Here is a 12,343-nt window from a genome sequence, read left to right as displayed (position 1 = left end):
AAACTCTCTCTCTCTCACACTCCCAATCTCTCTCTCACACTCCCAATCTCTCGCTCTCTCTCACACTCCCAATCTCTCTCTCTCACAGTCCCAATCTCTCTCTCTCTCACACTCCCAATCTCTCTCTCTCTCACACTCCCAATCTCTCTCTCTCTCTCTCTCACTCCCAGTCCCCCTCTCTCACACTCCCAATCTCTCTCTCTCACTCCCAATCTCTCTCTCTCTCACTCCCAATCTCTCTCTCTCTCTCACACTCCCAATCTCTCTCTCTCACACTCCCAATCTCTCTCTCTCTCTCACACACCCAATCTCTCTCTCTCTCTGATATTCGCAATCTCGCTCTCTCTCACACTCCCAATCTCTCTCTCTCTCACACTCCCAATCTCTCTCTCTCTCACACACTTCCAATCTCTCTCTCTCTCGCACACTCCCAATCTCTCTCTCTCTCATTCCCAGTCTCTCTCACACTCTCAATCTCTCTCTCTCTCACTCCGTCTCTCTCTCACACTCCCAATCTCTCTCTCTCTCACACTCCCAATCTCTCTCAAACTCCCAATCTCCCTCTCTCACACTCCAAATCTCTCTCTCTCTCTCTCTCTCACACTCCCAATCTCTCTCTCTCTCAGACTCCCAATCTCTCTTTCTCTCACTCCCAGTCTCTCTCTCTCTCTCTCACTCCCAATCTCTCTCTCTCTCACATTTCCAATCTCTCTCTCTCACACACTCCCAATCTTTCTCTCTCTCAGACTCCCAATCACTCTCTCTCTCACACTCCCAATCTCGCTCTCTTACACACTCGCAGTCTCTCTCTCTCACACACTCCCAGTCTCTCTCTCTCTCACACTCCCAATCTCTCTCTCTCTCACACTCCCAATCTCTCTCTCTCTCACACTCCCAATCTCTCTCTCTCTCTCACACTCCCAATCTCTCTCTTTCACTCCCAATCTCTCTCTCTCTCTCACTCCCAATCTCTCTCTCTCTCTCTCACACTCCCAATCTCTCACTCTCACACTCCCAATCTCTCTCTCACACTCCCAATCTCTCTCTCTCTCTCTCATACTCCCAATCTCTCTCTCTCTCTCAGACTCCCAATATCTCTCTCTCTCACACTCCCAATCTCTCTCTCACACTCCCAATCTCTCTCTCCCTCTCACACTCCCAATCTCTCGCTCTCTTACACTCCCAAACTCTCTCTCACACTCACAATCTCTCTCTCTCTCTCACACTCCCAAACTCTCTCTCTCTCACACTCCCAATCTCTCGCTCTCTCTCACATTTCCAATCTCTCTCTCTCACACACTCCCAATCTTTCTCTCTCTCAGACTCCCAATCACTCTCTCTCTCACACTCCCAATCTCGCTCTCTTTCACACTCGCAGTCTCTCTCTCTCTCACACTCCCAATCTCTCTCTCTCTCACACTTCCAATCTCTCTCTCTCTCACACTCCCAATCTCTCTCTCTCTCACACTCCCAGCCTCTGTCTCTCACACACTCCCAGTCTCTCTCTCTCACACTCACAGTCTCTCTCTCTCACACTCCCAATCTCTCTTTCTCACTCAGTCCCAATTTCTCTCTCTCTCACACTCCCAATCTCTCTCTCTCTCACACTCCCAATATCTCTCTCTCTCACACCCCCAATCTCTCTCTCTCACACTCCCAATCTCTCTCTCTCTCACACTCCCAATCTCTCTCTATCTCACACTCCCAATCTCTCTCTCTTTCAAACTCCCAATCTCCCTCTCTCTCACATTCCAAATCTGTCTCTCTCTCACACTCACAATCTCTCTCTCTCACACTCCCAATCTCTCTCTCTCTCTCACTCCCAGTCTCTCTCTCTCTCACACTCCCAATATCTCTCTCTCTCACACCCCCAATCTCTCTCTCTCACACTCCCAATCTCTCTCTCTCTCACACTCCCAATCTCTCTCTATCTCACACTCCCAATCTCTCTCTCTTTCAAACTCCCAATCTCCCTCTCTCTCACATTCCAAATCTGTCTCTCTCTCACACTCGCAATCTCTCTCTCTAACACTCCCAATCTCTCTCTCTCTCTCACTCCCAGTCTCTCTCTCTCTCACACTCCCAATTTTTCTCTCTCGCTCACAATCCCAATCTCTCTCTCTCACACTCCCAATCTCTCTCTCTCTCTCTCTCTCTCAAACTCCCAATCTCTCTCTCTCACACTCCCAATCTCTCTCTCTCTCTCTCACTCCCAATCTCTCTCTCTCTCACACTTCCAATCTCTCTCTCTCGCACACTCCCAATCTCTCTCTCTCTCACTCCCAGTCTCTCTCTCTCTCACACTCCCAGTCTCTCTCTCTCTCACACTCCCAATCTCTCTCTCTCTCACACTCCCAATCTCTCTCTCTCTAACACTACCAAACTCTCTCTCTCACACTCCCAATCTCTCTCTCTCACACTCCCAATCTCTCTCAGTTCAAATGCTTTATTGGCATGAAAGTTTACAGAGAACCATATTGCCAAAGCTTACATAGCAAAAAGGTACAGTTTTCCAACATTCTGTAGGTGTCAATCGATTTGACATTTGTTGGGTATATACAATATTACTTTTAAACAATATTAATTTTAAACAGTCTTTCTACTTCATTTGGTACGTTCAATATTAATTTTAAACAGTCTTACTTTTAAACAGTCCTCAGGTTGTGACATGTTGTTACATATTTAGCCCCAAGGTATGGTCTGTCTCCTTCTCCTAGGACTAATCTCAATTTTGACAGATCATCCAATTCCTTGAAATCTGGGGTTGTTTGGCTTAGCTTGTTGAATAATATGTTTCTTGATGTGTTGAATTTTTCGCATTTTAGGAGGAAATGCATTTCTGTTTCAACCTCGCCAGCCAGACATTGATCGCATATTCTATTCTCTCTAGGCTGCCAGGATTTCTTGTATCTGCCTTTTTCAATTTCCAGTTGGTGGTCGCTTAGTCTGTACCTGGTGAGGGTCTGTCTCTGTTTTGTGTCTCTGATGGTCGTGAGGTAGTCTGCCAGTTTATATTCTCTTTTTAGGGCCCGGTAACATTCTAATCTGCTTTGGTTTTCGGTTATTTTGTTCCAATGTTCTCTCTCTCACACTCCCAATCTCTCTCTCTCTCACACTCCCAATCTCTCTCTCTCTCGCACTCCCAATCTCTCTCTCTCTCTCAATTCCAATCTCTCGCTCTCTCACACTCCCAGTCTCTCTCTCTCTCACTCTCCCAATCTCTCTCTCTCTCACACTCCCATTCTCTCTCTCTCACACTCCCAATCTCTCTCTCTCACACTCCCAATCTCTCTCTCTCTCACACTCCCAATCTCTCTCTCTCTCACACTCCCAATCTCTCTCTCTCTCTCACACTCCCAATCTCTCTCTCTCACTCCCAATCTCTCTCTCTCTCTCACTCCCAATCTCTCTCTCTCTCTCTCACACTCCCAATCTCTCACTCTCACACTCCCAATCTCTCTCTCACACTCCCAATCTCTCTCTCTCTCTCATACTCCCAATCTCTCTCTCTCTCTCACACTCCCAATATCTCTCTCTCTCACACTCCCAATCTCTCTCTCACACTCCCAATCTCTCTCTCCCTCTCACACTCCCAATCTCTCGCTCTCTTACACTCCCAAACTCTCTCTCACACTCACAATCTCTCTCTCTCTCTCACACTCCCAAACTCTCTCTCTCTCACACTCCCAATCTCTCTCTCACACTCCCAATCTCTCGCTCTCTCTCACACTCCCAATCTCTCTCTCTCACAGTCCCAATCTCTCTCTCTCTCACACTCCCAATCTCTCTCTCTCTCACACTCCCAATCTCTCTCTCTCTCTCTCTCACTCCCAGTCCCCCTCTCTCACACTCCCAATCTCTCTCTCTCACTCCCAATCTCTCTCTCTCTCACTCCCAATCTCTCTCTCTCTCTCACACTCCCAATCTCTCTCTCTCACACTCCCAATCTCTCTCTCTCTCTCACACACCCAATCTCTCTCTCTCTCTGATATTCGCAATCTCGCTCTCTCTCACACTCCCAATCTCTCTCTCTCTCACACTCCCAATCTCTCTCTCTCTCACACACTTCCAATCTCTCTCTCTCTCGCACACTCCCAATCTCTCTCTCTCTCATTCCCAGTCTCTCTCACACTCTCAATCTCTCTCTCTCTCACTCCGTCTCTCTCTCACACTCCCAATCTCTCTCTCTCTCACACTCCCAATCTCTCTCAAACTCCCAATCTCCCTCTCTCACACTCCAAATCTCTCTCTCTCTCTCTCTCACACTCCCAATCTCTCTCTCTCTCAGACTCCCAATCTCTCTCTCTCTCACTCCCAGTCTCTCTCTCTCTCTCTCACTCCCAATCTCTCTCTCTCTCACATTTCCAATCTCTCTCTCTCACACACTCCCAATCTTTCTCTCTCTCAGACTCCCAATCACTCTCTCTCTCACACTCCCAATCTCGCTCTCTTACACACTCGCAGTCTCTCTCTCTCACACACTCCCAGTCTCTCTCTCTCACACTCACAGTCTCTCTCTCTCACACTCCCAATCTCTCTCTCTCACTCACTCCCAATTTCTCTCTCTCTCACACTCCCAATCTCTCTCTCTCTCACACTCCCAATCTCTCTCTCTCTCACACTCCCAATCTCTCTCTCTCACTCACTCCCAATTTCTCTCTCTCTCACACTCCCAATCTCTCTCTCTCTCACACTCCCAATCTCTCTCTCTCTCACACTCCCAATCTCTCTCTCTCACACTCCCAATCTCTCTCTCACACTCCCAATCTCTCTCTCTCTCACACTCCCAATCTCTCTCTCTCTCAGACTCCCAATCTCTCACTCCCAGTCTCTCTCTCTCTCACACTCCCAATTTTTCTCTGTCTCTCACAATCCCAATCTCTCTCTCTCACACTCCCAATCTCTCTCTCTCTCTCTCTCAAACTCCAAATCTCTCTCTCTCTCACTCCCAATCTCTCCCTCTCACACTTCCAATCTCTCTCTCTCACACTCCCAATCTCTCTCTCTCTCACTCCCAGTCTCTCTCTCACACACTCCCAATCTCTCTCTCTCTCTCACTCCCAGTCTCTCTCTCACTCACACTCCCAATTTTTCTCTCTCGCTCACAATCCCAATCTCTCTCTCTCACAATCCCAATCTCTCTCTCTCTCTCTCTCTCAAACTCCCAATCTCTCTCAGTTCAGTTCAGTTCAGTTTTCAGTTCAGTTCAAATGCTTTATTGGCATGAAAGTTTACAGAGAACCATATTGCCAAAGCTTACATAGCAAAAAGGTACAGTTTTCCAACATTCTGTAGGTGTCAATCGATTTGACATTTGTTGGGTACATACAATATTACTTTTAAACAATATTAATTTTAACAGTCTTAATTTTAAACAGTCCTCAGGTTGTGACATGTTGTTACATATTTGGCCCCTAGGTATGGTCTGTCTCCTTCTCCTAGGACTAATCTCAAGTTCTCTCTCTCACTCTCCCAATCACTCTCTCTCTCACACTCCCAATCTCTCTCTCTCACACTCCCAATCTCTCTCTCTCACACTCCCAATCTCTCTCTCTCTCTCTCACTCCCAATCTCTCTCTCTCTCACACTTCCAATCTCTCGCTCTCTCACACTCCCAGTCTCTCTCTCTCTCACTCTCCCAATCACTCTCTCTCTCACACTCCCAATCTCTCTCTCTCACACTCCCAATCTCTCTCTCTCACACTCCCAATCTCTCTCTCTCTCTCTCACTCCCAATCTCTCTCTCTCTCACACTTCCAATCTCTCACTCTCTCACACTCCCAGTCTCTCTCTCTCTCACTCTCCCAATCACTCTCTCTCTCACACTCCCAATCTCTCTCTCACACTCCCAATCTCTCTCTCTCACACTCCCAATCTCTCTCTCTCTCTCTCTCACTCCCAATCTCTCTCTCTCTCACACTTCCAATCTCTCTCTCTCACACACTCCCAATCTCTCTCTCTCTCACTCCCAGTCTCTCTCTCTCTCACACTCCCAGTCACTCTCTCTCTCACACTCCCAATCTCTCTCTCTCTCACACTCCCAATCTCTCTCTCTCTAACACTACCAACCTCTCTCTCTCACACTCCCAATCTCTCTCTCTCACACTCCCAATCTCTTTCTCTCACACTCCCAATCTCTCTCTCTCTCACACTCCCAATCTCTCGCTCTCTCTCGCACTCCCAATCTCTCTCTCTATCTCAATTCCAATCTCTCGCTCTCTCACACTCCCAGTCTCTCTCTCTCTCACTCTCCCAATCACTCTCTCTCTCACACTCCCAATCTCTCTCTCTTACACTCCCAATCTCTCTCTCTCACACTCCCAATCTCTCTCTCTCTCACACTCCCAATCTCTCTCTCTCTCACACTCCCAATCTCTCTCTCTCTCTCATACTCCCAATCTCTCTCTCTCACTCCCAATCTCTCTCTCTCTCTCACTCCCAATCTCTCTCTCTCTCTCTCACACTCCCAATCTCTCACTCTCACACTCCCAATCTCTCTCTCACACTCCCAATCTCTCTCTCTCTCTCATACTCCCAATCTCTCTCTCTCTCTCACACTCCCAATATCTCTCTCTCTCACACTCCCAATCTCTCTCTCACACTCCCAATCTCTCTCTCTCTCTCACACTCCCAATCTCTCGCCCTCTTACACTCCCAAACTCTCTCTCACACTCACAATCTCTCTCTCTCTCTCACACTCCCAAACTCTCTCTCTCTCACACTCCCAATCTCTCTCTCACACTCCCAATCTCTCGCTCTCTCTCACACTCCCAAACTCTCTCTCTCACAGTCCCAATCTCTCTCTCTCTCTCACACTCCCAATCTCTCTCTCTCTCACACTCCCAATATCTCTCTCTCTCTCTCTCACTCCCAGTCCCCCTCTCTCACACTCCCAATCTCTCTCTCTCACTCCCAATCTCTCTCTCTCTCGCACTCCCAATCTCTCTCTCTCTCTCACACTCCCAATCTCTCTCTCTCACACTCCCAATCTCTCTCTCTCTCTCACACACCCAATCTCTCTCTCTCTCTGACATTCCCAATCTCGCTCTCTCTCACACTCCCAATCTCTCTCTCTCTCACACTCCCAATCTCTCTCTCTCTCACACACTCCCAATCTCTCTCTCTCTCGCACACTCCCAATCTCTCTCTCTCTCATTCCCAGTCTCTCTCACACTCCCAATCTCTCTCTCTCTCAGACTCCCAATCTCTCTCTCTCTCACTCCCAGTCTCTCTCTCTCTCTCACACTCCCAATCTCTCTCTCTCACACTCCCAATCTCTCTCTCTCACACTCCCCATCTCTCTCTCTCTCACACTCCCAATCTCTCGCTCTCTCTCACACTCCCAATCTCTCTCTCTATCTCAATTCCAATCTCTCGCTCTCTCACACTCCCAGTCTCTCTCTCTCTCACTCTCCCAATCACTCTCCCTCTCACACTCCCAATCTCTCTCTCTCACACTCCCAATCTCTCTCTCTCACACTCCCAATCTCTCTCTCTCTCACACTCCCAATCTCTCTCTCTCTCACACTCCCAATCTCTCTCTCTCTCTCACACTCCCAATCTCTCTCTCTCACTCCCAATCTCTCTCTCTCTCTCACTCCCAATCTCTCTCTCTCTCTCTCACACTCCCAATCTCTCACTCTCACACTCCCAATCTCTCTCTCACACTCCCAATCTCTCTCTCTCTCTCATACTCCCAATCTCTCTCTCTCTCTCACACTCCCAATATCTCTCTCTCTCACACTCCCAATCTCTCTCTCACACTCCCAATCTCTCTCTCTCTCTCACACTCCCAATCTCTCGCCCTCTTACACTCCCAAACTCTCTCTCACACTCACAATCTCTCTCTCTCTCTCACACTCCCAAACTCTCTCTCTCTCACACTCCCAATCTCTCTCTCACACTCCCAATCTCTCGCTCTCTCTCACACTCCCAAACTCTCTCTCTCACAGTCCCAATCTCTCTCTCTCTCACACTCCCAATCTCTCTCTCTCTCACACTCCCAATCTCTCTCTCTCTCTCTCTCACTCCCAGTCCCCCTCTCTCACACTCCCAATCTCTCTCTCTCACTCCCAATCTCTCTCTCTCTCGCACTCCCAATCTCTCTCTCTCTCTCACTCCCAATCTCTCTCTCTCACACTCCCAATCTCTCTCTCTCTCTCACACACCCAATCTCTCTCTCTCTCTGACATTCCCAATCTCGCTCTCTCTCACACTCCCAATCTCTCTCTCTCTCACACTCCCAATCTCTCTCTCTCTCACACACTCCCAATCTCTCTCTCTCTCGCACACTCCCAATCTCTCTCTCTCTCATTCCCAGTCTCTCTCACACTCCCAATCTCTCTCTCTCACACTCCCAATCTCTCTCTCTCTCACTCCGTCTCTCTCTCACACTCCCAATCTCTCTCTCTCACACTCCCAATCTCTCTCAAACTCCCAATCTCCCTCTCTCACACTCCAAATCTCTCTCTCTCTCTCTCTCACACTCCCAATCTCTCTCTCTCTCAGACTCCCAATCTCTCTCTCTCTCACTCCCAGTCTCTCTCTCTCTCTCTCACTCCCAATCTCTCTCTCTCTCACATTTCCAATCTTTCTCTCTCTCAGACTCCCAATCACTCTCTCTCTCACACTCCCAATCTCGCTCTCTTTCACACTCGCAGTCTCTCTCTCTCACACACTCCCAGTCTCTCTCTCTCACACTCACAGTCTCTCTCTCTCACACTCCCAATCTCTCTCTCTCACTCACTCCCAATTTCTCTCTCTCTCACACTCCCAATCTCTCTCTCTCTCACACTCCCAATCTCTCTCTCTCACACTCCCAATCTCTCTCTCACACTCCCAATCTCTCTCTCTCTCACACTCCCAATCTCTCTCTCTCTCAGACTCCCAATCTCTCTCTCACTCCCAGTCTCTCTCTCTCTCACACTCCCAATTTTTCTCTCTCTCTCACAATCCCAATCTCCCTCTCTCACACTCCCAATCTCTCTCTCTCTCTCTCTCAAACTCCCAATCTCTCTCTCTCTCACTCCCAATCTCTCTCTCTCTCACACTTCCAATCTCTCTCTCTCACACTCCCAATCTCTCTCTCTCTCACTCCCAGTCTCTCTCTCACACACTCCCAATCAGTTTCAGTTCAGTTCAGTTCAGTTCAGTTCAGTTCAAATGCTTTATTGGCATGAAAGTTTACAGAGAACCATATTGCCAAAGCTTACATTGCAAAAAGGTACAGTTTTCCAACATTCTGTAGGTGTCAATCGATTTGACATTTGTTGGGTACATACAATATTACTTTTAAACAATATTAATTTTAAACAGTCTTTCTACTTCATTTGGTACGTTCAATATTAATTTTAAACAGTCTTACTTTTAAACAGTCCTCAGGTTGTGACATGTTGTTACATATTTGGCCGCAAGGTATGGTCTGTCTCCTTCTCCTAGGACTAATCTCAATTTTGACAGATCATCCAATTCCTTGAAATCTGGGGTTGTTTGGCTTAGCTTGTTGAATAATATGTTTCTTGATGTGTTGAATTTTTCGCATTTTAGGAGGAAATGCATTTCTGTTTCAACCTCGCCAGCCAGACATTGATCGCATATTCTATTCTCTCTAGGCTGCCAGGATTTCTTGTATCTGCCTTTTTCAATTTCCAGTTGGTGGTCGCTTAGTCTGTACCTGGTGAGGGTCTGTCTCTGTTTTGTGTCTCTGATGGTCGTGAGGTAGTCTGCCAGTTTATATTCTCTTTTTAGGGCCCGGTAACATTCTAATCTGCTTTGGCTTTCGGTTATTTTGTTCCAATGTTCCAGGTAGGTTTCTTTGCATTTTTTAATGATTTGGTTCACTCGGATTGGTGTTTGGACGGCTGTGTTGGTCTGGGGCTGGTCAGGGTCCGGCTGAGTACTTAGTTTCAGTAGCAGCTGACTCAGGGGACTCTTTTCTGGGTTTAGCTCTTGGGTCTGAAAGGCTTTGAAATGAAGGGTGTCTGGGGAGCTAGATTTGAGGTGATTTAGGAAGTTTAGTGCTCGTTTTTGGATGTTTATTATCAGTGGGTATCTGCCTAGTTCGGCTCTGCATGCATTTGTTGGCGTTTTTCTTTGGGTGCGAAGGATGCTTCAGCAGAATTCTGCATGTAGGGCTTCTATTGTGTGTTTTTCCCATTTAGTGTAGCTTTGGTGATTTAGCGGGCCCCATACTTCACTACCGTACAGTGCAATGGGCAGGATTATGCTGTCAAATATTTTGAGCCAGATTTTGATTGGGATTTGGATGTTGTAGAATTTTCTTTTTGTTGCATATAGGGCTCTTCGGGCTTTTTCTTTTAGTGCATTCACTGCTATGCTGAAGCTCCCTGATGCTGTAATAGTTAGACCAAGGTAGGTGTAGCTCATAGTGTGTCCTATAGTGGTATCACTGAGGGTAAACTGGTATTTGTTTTCCTGACATCTGGGTCTTTTTTGAAAAATCATGATGTTGGTTTTCTTTAGATTTACTGTTAGAGCCCAATTTTGGCAGTGTTTGTCGAGTAGGTCTAGTTGTTGCTGTAATCCCTGTTCTGTGGGAGACAGCAGAACCAGGTCGTCCGCATAGAACAGGGACTTCACTTCTCCATCCAGGAGACGGAGACCTGGTGACTCGCTTTGCTCCAGCATGTCTGCTAATTCATTTATGTATATGTTGAACAGGGTCGGGCTCAAATTGCAGCCCTGCCAGACGCCTCTTCTCTGGGTGAAGAAATCGGTGCGTTTGTCTCCAATTTTGACCCCGCATTTGTTTTTCAGATACATTGATTTAATAAGGTCATAGACTTTGCCCCCTATTCCACACTGAAGAAGTTTATAATAGAGCCCTTCGTGCCATATAGAGTCAAAGGCTTTCTTGAAGTCGATGAAACAGGCGAATATTTTCCCATTTTTTGTTTGGTGTATATGTTTTTCAATGAGGGTGTGAAGGGTATAGATATGGTCGGCGGTGCGGTGTTTTGGAAGAAAGCCTATTTGGTTTTTTCTGAGGATATTATGTTTGTTAAGAAAATCAAGTAATCTACTATTTAGAATACTGCAGAATAACTTCCCTAGACAACTGTTGACACAGATGCCGCGGTAGTTATTTGGGTCTGATTTGTTTCCACTTTTATATATGGGGGAGATTAGTCCTTGGCACCAGATATCGGGAAAACAGCCTGAGCGTAATATGATGTTGAATAGTTTGAGTATCGCACCCTGCATCTCCATATTGCTGAACTTGAGCATTTCATTTTTGATGTTGTCTGGGCCACAGGCTTTCTTTAGGTGGAGAGATTTTGTTTTTGTGGCCAGTTCTTTCCATGTGATTGGGGAGTCTAGAGGGTTTTGGTTGTCTTTAATTGTTGCTTCTAATGTGTGGAGTTTTTCTGTGACCTGATGTTGACTTGGGTTTGTTTCGTTTATTGGGATGTCTTTGTAGAGGTTTTCAAAATGTGTTCTCCAGATGTCGCCATCTTGGATTGGTAATGCTTGCAATTGTGTTGTACTCAGGTTATTCCACATTTCCCAGAATTGTTTTGGATTGGTGGAGTTTTCAATTTCTTCGAGTATTTTGTGGGTATAGTTTTGTGTTTTGTTCCTAATGGTGTGTTTATATCTTTTGAGGGTTTCATTGTATCTAGTACGTAGCTCCGGGTTGTTTGGTTGCCGATGCTTTTGGTTTGATATTTTTCTCAGGTCTTTTCTGGCATTTTTGCATTCGTGGTCAAACCATTTCATATTTTTATTTTGTCTTTTGTGACGCTTCCTCTTCTGTTTCACGAGGTCGGCTTTTACAGCTGCCTCATGGAAGATCATATTTATATCCTCTATGGCCGTGTTTACACCATCTCTGGTGATCTCATATAGATTTTCTTTAAATTTTGAAATTTTGCTTGTGAGATCAGGTGAATTTAGTGCTGTGATGAATTTATCTCCACTGTCTGGGGCCCATCTGTATGTCTGGTTTATTTTATGTAGCTTACTGGGTTCCTTTTTTGTGTCTGTAGTTTGGGCAGAAAGTTTAAGGTACACATTTATTTGGTTATGGTCTGAGAGGGGGGATTGCTGCCTGACAGTGAATGCGTTGATATCGCAGGGGTCCAGGTCAGTGATTGTATAGTCCACCACACTAGACCCAAGAGTTGAGGAGTATGTGAGTCTCCCTAGGGTGTCCCCTCTGAACCTACCATTAACTATCTCTATCTCACACTCCCAATCTCTCTCTCTCTCAAATTCCCAATCTCCCTCTCTCTCACACTTCCAATCTCTCTCTCTCTCACACTCCCAATCTCTCTCTCTCTCACACTCGCAATCTCTCTCTCTCTCACTCCCAGTCTCTCTC

Source organism: Somniosus microcephalus, chromosome 6 (genome assembly GCF_052327205.1).
Source record: "Somniosus microcephalus isolate GS21.2 chromosome 6, FLI_Smic_1.0, whole genome shotgun sequence".
Classification (NCBI taxonomy): domain Eukaryota; kingdom Metazoa; phylum Chordata; class Chondrichthyes; order Squaliformes; family Somniosidae; genus Somniosus; species Somniosus microcephalus.
This window is presented reverse-complemented; position numbering follows the sequence as displayed.